The sequence below is a fragment of the Trachymyrmex cornetzi genome, unplaced genomic scaffold (assembly GCF_001594075.2).
Source record: "Trachymyrmex cornetzi isolate Tcor2-1 unplaced genomic scaffold, Tcor1.1 scaffold673, whole genome shotgun sequence".
NCBI classification, from domain to species: domain Eukaryota; kingdom Metazoa; phylum Arthropoda; class Insecta; order Hymenoptera; family Formicidae; genus Trachymyrmex; species Trachymyrmex cornetzi.
Window position 1 is genome coordinate 120,228 of NW_017299996.1, and position 7,057 is coordinate 127,284.

Consider the following 7,057-nt stretch of genomic DNA (forward strand, 5'->3'; position numbering starts at 1 on the left):
CCTGCAACCCGCGTTCTGCGTCTTATGGAGAATGGCCTTAACGTATTTTAATTATGATATGATTGTAGGACGCAGAACGCAGGACGCAGAAAGTTGGGTCAACTTCGACTTTCGCGTCTTGCGTCCTGCGTCCTACGTATCGCGATCTGCAACCTGATATTACAATTTGAAATACGTTTCACTTGCGACCTGCGACCTGCGTCCTGCGTCTTATGGAGAATGGCCTTTACGCGAACCGGAGAGATGCGACAGATCGAGATTATCGGATCTCAATAACGGCTGTCTCGATTGATTTAATATATACCTTACTCGATAGCTTACACTCCGATTGTATTATACGTGTTTTTATTTTTTCCGAGGGGATAACCACTCAAAAAATAGGTGTACACTTGGATTTCGGACTTCAAGACTTCTTCGGACTTCACTGTAATTCATTGGACTTCATCGGAATTCATGAATTCATCGGACTTCGCTTGACTTCATCGTAATTCATCGGATTTCACCGAAATTCATCGAATTTCACCGGAATTCATCGGATTTCACCGGAATTTATCGGGTTTCATCGGAATTCATGAATTTATCAAACTTCGCTGTATTTCATCGGACTTCACCGGAATTCATCGGACTTCGAGGAATTCATCGGACTTCGTCGGACTCGAGTAATTCACCGGATTTCACCGGATTTCACCGGATTTCACCGGACTTCACCGGGCTTCACCGGACTTCACCAGACTTCACCGGACTTCATCGGACTTCACCGGACTTCATCGGACTTCACCGGACTTCATCGGACTTAATTGGACTTCTGACAGAGTGTACACCGGAATTCAAGAGTGGTTACCCCCTCGATTTTTTTCTCTACGTATTCTACAAGCGGAGATATTGCCACGCAAATTTCCGAACTGTCACTTTTTATTGAAATTCAACATGGGCTACGTCGTCATCAACCGAAAAAATGTACGACTGCACCGTCTGGCTGTAGAGGCATTTAGATAGATTAGATGCCTGCACACTCCAATTGACGTTTGGTTTAAATTACTACGTTTACACGACACGCTTTACGCTGAAGTTATAACATCGATGTCATGAAACTGACCAATCACAGTCATTCCATTCTTCAGAGGAACAGCTATGATTGGTAACAGCTAGTTTCATAACATCGATGTTATAACTTCGGCGTAAAGCGTGCCTTGTAAACGTAGTAATTGAATGGTTTGAATACAGTCCTAGAAATTAGAGATGCGACATTGAAGAATATGGTTTGATTGGCTGTCTAAATCTCACGTGACCGCCATTTTAATTCATTACTGCTATAATTAGAGTCCTAGGACTCTACGTATAGATTCTAATAATGTACGTATAATGTATGTACTATTAAGTACATGCTATAATAAGTACGTACTAACTTTCTTTATTTTCTAACAATTTAACTTTTTTCATGTAATGCATTATTCTTGTTATTTATACAAGCTTACCTTTTTAAAAAAAGGTAAAAAAAGCGCTAAGCGTGCGTGCTTTTCGTAAAAATTATTTGGGCCGGTTTCACCAACGCCAATTACCTAATTCGCCGTGGAACTGACTAATTGCGTTTGCTGTTTAGTGGAATTGACCACTTATGATTGACACTTATGGTTGATTCGGTTTAATCGGGTTGGTGAAACCGGTCCTTTCTATATAATATTCTTAATCTCTAATGATATATATCATTCATATAAAAGATTTGATATCAATAAAATTGGCGCCAAGTTAAATTCCTCAAAATTTTATATATTGATCGTAAAAAAGATTTGATATCAACAATTGGCGCCAAGTTAAATTCCATGTAATTCGGATACCAAATTAAATAAATAATATTGACTTTAATGATATGTACCATTCCTATAAAGGGTTTGATATATCAAGAACTGGCGCCAAATCCTATTTCTTTATTTGCTTAATCCAAATAATATTATCTTTAATTTTTATACAATGAAACCTAAATGTACGTATATCTTATTGAAGGATCTTTCTATTCCAATCCAAATGGTTTAAATTCCTCTTAAATGAAATTATTATATCACAATACATTCACACACAAAGACATTTTCTCTTCCAATTAAAGTAGTGGGTATTTAATTCTCTTTCAAAATAATATCCAAAACGTTATCACAAAGTTGCGTTATCTTGCTCAATTTATAAGTATTGCCACAAAAATTAAAGAGTTAACTATATAAAATGAAAAAATTTAATTTAAATAGAAAAATTTTTCATGTAAACTTGGAGCTGCTAGATCTCGATCTCGATATAATAACATAGTACTAAGATATGAATGTAATATTTAGAAAAATAAGAAAAATAAGAAGCATTCCCAATGAGAGTTAAAGTATCTAGTGTGTATATATGCGACTGAGTTATAAAGTCGTGTAAATTATGAACGTTATGAATACCTATTAAGTTTAAGTCTGAGAAAAATAAATTTAGATTTGTAAACATGCGTTATGAAAGAGAAATAAATAGTAAAATTTGTTCTTATTCAGTGTAAAGTTAAGATTAAATTTATTATTACTTTTATTATTACATTTAAATTATAATTACATTTATTATTTATATTGTAACCGTACTCGCGAGCAACAGCACAACTTCGTCGCGTGTTCTTCGTACTTCTCTTACGCAAAAGTATCTCCTTTCTCTCGGTAACTGAATTTTGCGACAGCCAGGCGGTTTTCCGGTCAAGATTGTAATTCTTATTACTAAGTTGGGCGCCAGGCACGAGAGAGCGTGCTACTCTTTCCAAAATCTCCTTACTTTTGCCCGTAACCAATTCGCGACGGCAGGGGTGGGTCATAAGAGGTGTGGGAAATTTGTCGGAGGGCAAGAGAGATAGGCTGCAAGAATAACATACGCGAGGAAGTAGTAATAAAAACAGTATATTTGGAAAAAGATGATAAAGTAAGACTAATGACATCGGTGACGTAATTACAAGTGATCTCCGGAGTTTCGCTCCTTTGTGCTACTCTATACGCTCGGTACTCGCACAGAGTCGCCAACTTATCTCGAACGCCGGCCATACGCTACAGCACGAGCCCCTCGGTTCCCCGCGGTAACTTCCGATGTCCAACGCCCTTTTCAACCGTTAAGAACCCGTACCCGCTGTATCACCAGTCTCCCGACATGCAACGCCAGCACGGCGAAAGTGCAGCGCGATTACAACAAGTGTCTCTATGCGGCGCGACTCTGCTCGATCGCGCGAATTCCGGAAACGGATTCTATCCGAGATGCAACAACCGGGAGTCCACTCTGCTCGACGACGCGGCAGTAAGCGTTCCGACGCAACTGTACATGACTTGATAACACATTTACAGCAAGCGTTCCTACGCGACACAACGATACTCGACAACGCGACTACAATAGGCGTTGTTACGCGATCCGACAATTTACGACAATACGCGACAACCCAAAAACTTACGACTAATGACTCATCTGTGGCCAGCGAGAGCGACCGCGACTCGGCCCTCGACAATCTCTACACGACTCTACGGGCCTGCGCACAATAGAGGAACAGGAATTAGATATTAAGATTTCAACATATCAGAAACTGATTACATCGGAATACACGATTTCTGATAGGTTGAAATCTTAATATCTAATTCTTGTTCCTCTATTGTGCGCAGGCCCTATTTCTCCAAATGCGACAACTAAACATTTCCACTGCCCGGGAGGATGGCACGCGGCTCGCGATTCCGCGGCTCTACACGGCAGCCATTACGCCGGTCTATTTTCACGATGCGAGCTTGCTTACGTGTGATCTACCCGGCAACGTATCCCGGTCGACAGCTTTACACGCGCAACGCTCGTCTCACCCTCGACGTCCTGATCCTCGCGTGTCCTCACGACATTCTCTTTCCCACAGCTCTCGGTCGTCCGGCTCTCCGGGTCGCGTACCCGTCGGCAGCGGCCTCGTACTTCCCTTACAGTCTCACGGCTCGCTCGTCCACAGAAAGAGTGAGTCCCGGGAGCTCCCGGCCGGCGGATTCTCGCAGGCTGCTTAGCGCTCCCCCCCTCTTGCGGGGGGGAGGTAGTCACGCTGATTGGCTTCCGCGTGTCACGGTATCCGCGCGTGCCGTGCAGGCCCACACTTGAATCCTGGCTCATACGAGCGCGCAATGAATGTCCCTGTCAAGGGTGGCGTCTCTGCTCACGGCCCCTGCACTTCCTGGCCTAGCGGAGGAAGTCGGGATGGATTTCCTTCTCGTTCCCCGTCAGGGCCCTATGTTCCCGACGGACGTCTGTCCGGCCCCTCAAGGGTGGCCGGGAATTCTGGCCTCTTCCGGTGCTCTGCAAGGGGTGCATGGTGAAAGTATGGTTCCCTTCCCATGCGACAGCGGTTACAAACAATGATATAAAATAATACAACCTGCTTATCCGGGCTAACGGATGTGCGTCCTTCTCTCTTAGCTTCTTCTTAGGCCTTCCTTCCAATCCTGTCCTTCTTCGGTCTTCCTTCCAAGGGTGACGGGCGAGACGACACGATGATACAATGTAATTTCACAGCAGCTGCCGAGCATGATCCGTGGCGCGTCTACGCTTCCTGATATGCTTGATCATTACGCAAAAGAAATGCTAATATAAAAGAAGAAAATCTGCCGAGTAAAATAAATGACGCGAGTTTTAACGCACGTTCGCAGGTGCGCTTGCACGCGCGCTCGCGTGCGCACTCGCCTGCGCGCTCGCCCTTCGAGCCGGTAGGAAGCACGAGTCCTCCGCCGACAAGTCTGCACAGTGACGGACAAAATGTCACGTCACAATATTTATTAATTACTATTCTAATTTTAAGTTGTTTTTATAGTTTTTCTTACTTTCGATCTAGCAGCGCCAAATGTTTTTACATGAAAAATTTTTCTATTTAAATTAAATTTTTTCCTTTTATACGGTTAACTCTTTAATTTTTGCGATAACAAGTAAATTGAGCAAGGTAACGCAACTTTGTGATAACGTTTTGTATATTATTTTGAAAGAGAATTAAATATCCACTACTTTAATTGGAAGAGAAAATGTCTTTTTGTGTGAATGTATTGTGATATAATAATTTCATTTAAGAGGAATTTAAACCATTTGGATTGGAATAGAAAGATCCTTCAATAAGATATACGTACACTTGGGTTTCATTATATAAAAATTAAAGATAATATTATTTGGATTAAGTAAATAAAGAAATAGGATTTGGCGCCAGTTCTTGATATATCAAACCCTTTATAGGAATGATACATATCATTAAAGTCAATATTATGTACTATAGATGCTGAGTCTATCTTATATTCTAAGGAGATTCTATAAAGTTCTATCTGTATACAAGTGTGCACAAAGGGAAGAATAACGGTTGGTTTTCATGTAGATAGGAAACTTATAAGGTTTGTTCGCGTCGCATGCTCCAACATGCTCCAATATGCACCTATCATAGCTCCAATGCACTCATTAGAGTGAGTAGGAACTATGGCAGGAACATGTTGGAGCATGCGACGCGAACAAATCTTTACAAGTTTTACTCTTACGTTAGGCGCCATCTAGTCGCGGAGTGTGTGAAGTGTGTCCCTACAAAACGTATATCTATCTCACTTTAAGTTCCAAAAGTGTACAGGGTGTTACAGATACATACTAGGCAGTACGACGGATTGCGCGGCAAACTTTGCATGGCCAAACATGGTTTAACAGACAATGACAGTGACTTTATACATTATAAAGTTTATACTACAAAGTTTTATTATTTATATTATAAAGTTTATGTTATAAAGTCACTATCATTGTCTATAAAACCGTATCTGCCCATGCAAAGTTTGCCACGCAACCCGTCGTACTGCCTAGTATGTATCTGTAACACCCTGTACATTATTAGATTCTATACGTAGAGTCCTAGGACTCTAATTAGGACTCTAATAGCAGTAATGAATTAAAATGGCGGTCACGTGAGATTTAGACAGCCAATCAAACCATATAATATTTACCGCAAGGTTGCTCCACCTGTGCCCAATGTCTCTCCCAGACCTCCTCCTTCTCCTCTCAGAATTGGGTTGACATCCTCTCGCACAGGACACTCGCGTAAAACACTCGCGAATGATACACTATAATCGCGCGCGAATTATAATTATACAATATTCAAACGCTCGTGTGTTATAAATAAACAGTATATCAACTCAAGGCTTATCAACGAGCTAATTATTGTCTACTAAATTTATTTCAATCTCATCACATAAAAATTCAATATTGACATACTACTAAATTAATATGACTTCTCATAATTACAATCTGTGGCATACATACGTCCGTTTCAGCTTACAAAGCCTTCTTCAGTGTATTTTATAACAATAAATTTAAAATTAAAATTTAAAATTAAAAATTAAGAATTACAACCCTATACTCCACTAATATATAAAACACAACTCCCTGTAATCATCTTGTAATTCTTAATTTTTAATTTTAAATTTTAATTTTTAATTTATTGTTATAAAATACACTGAAGAAGGCTTTGTAAGCTGAAACGGATGTACGTATGCCACAGATTGTAATTATGAGAAGTCATATTAATTTAGTAGTATGTCAATATTGAATTTTTATGTGATGAGATTGAAATAAATTTAGTAGACAATAATTAGCTCGTTGATAAGCCTTGAGTTGATATACTGTTTAATTATAATTAATTATAATTAGAATTCCATCAAATGGGTCTTGTAAAATGTCCATTAGTTGGATAACTTGAATAGCACTCCTGAAGCAAACGCGCGACGCGACGAACCGGCTGCGGTTCGTTCACTTTCAATTAAATCGGTGACGATGAGGGTACGTTAGTTTCCCCATCGTTGGATTTTTGCACGAAGAGAACGATTTTATTCACGTATCTACAAATTTATTTAGATATATCATTCAAATACATTCGAAAATTTCTAGATACTTAAGGAAAAATATTCTTTCCATGTAGGGTAAGGTTGCCGAAATCGCACCATTTTTCATATAATGGCTTATAACTCGGAAAGTAAGAAGGATATTCTCAATTTTTTTGCGGCGTAATAAACTGCAAGCTTTTCCC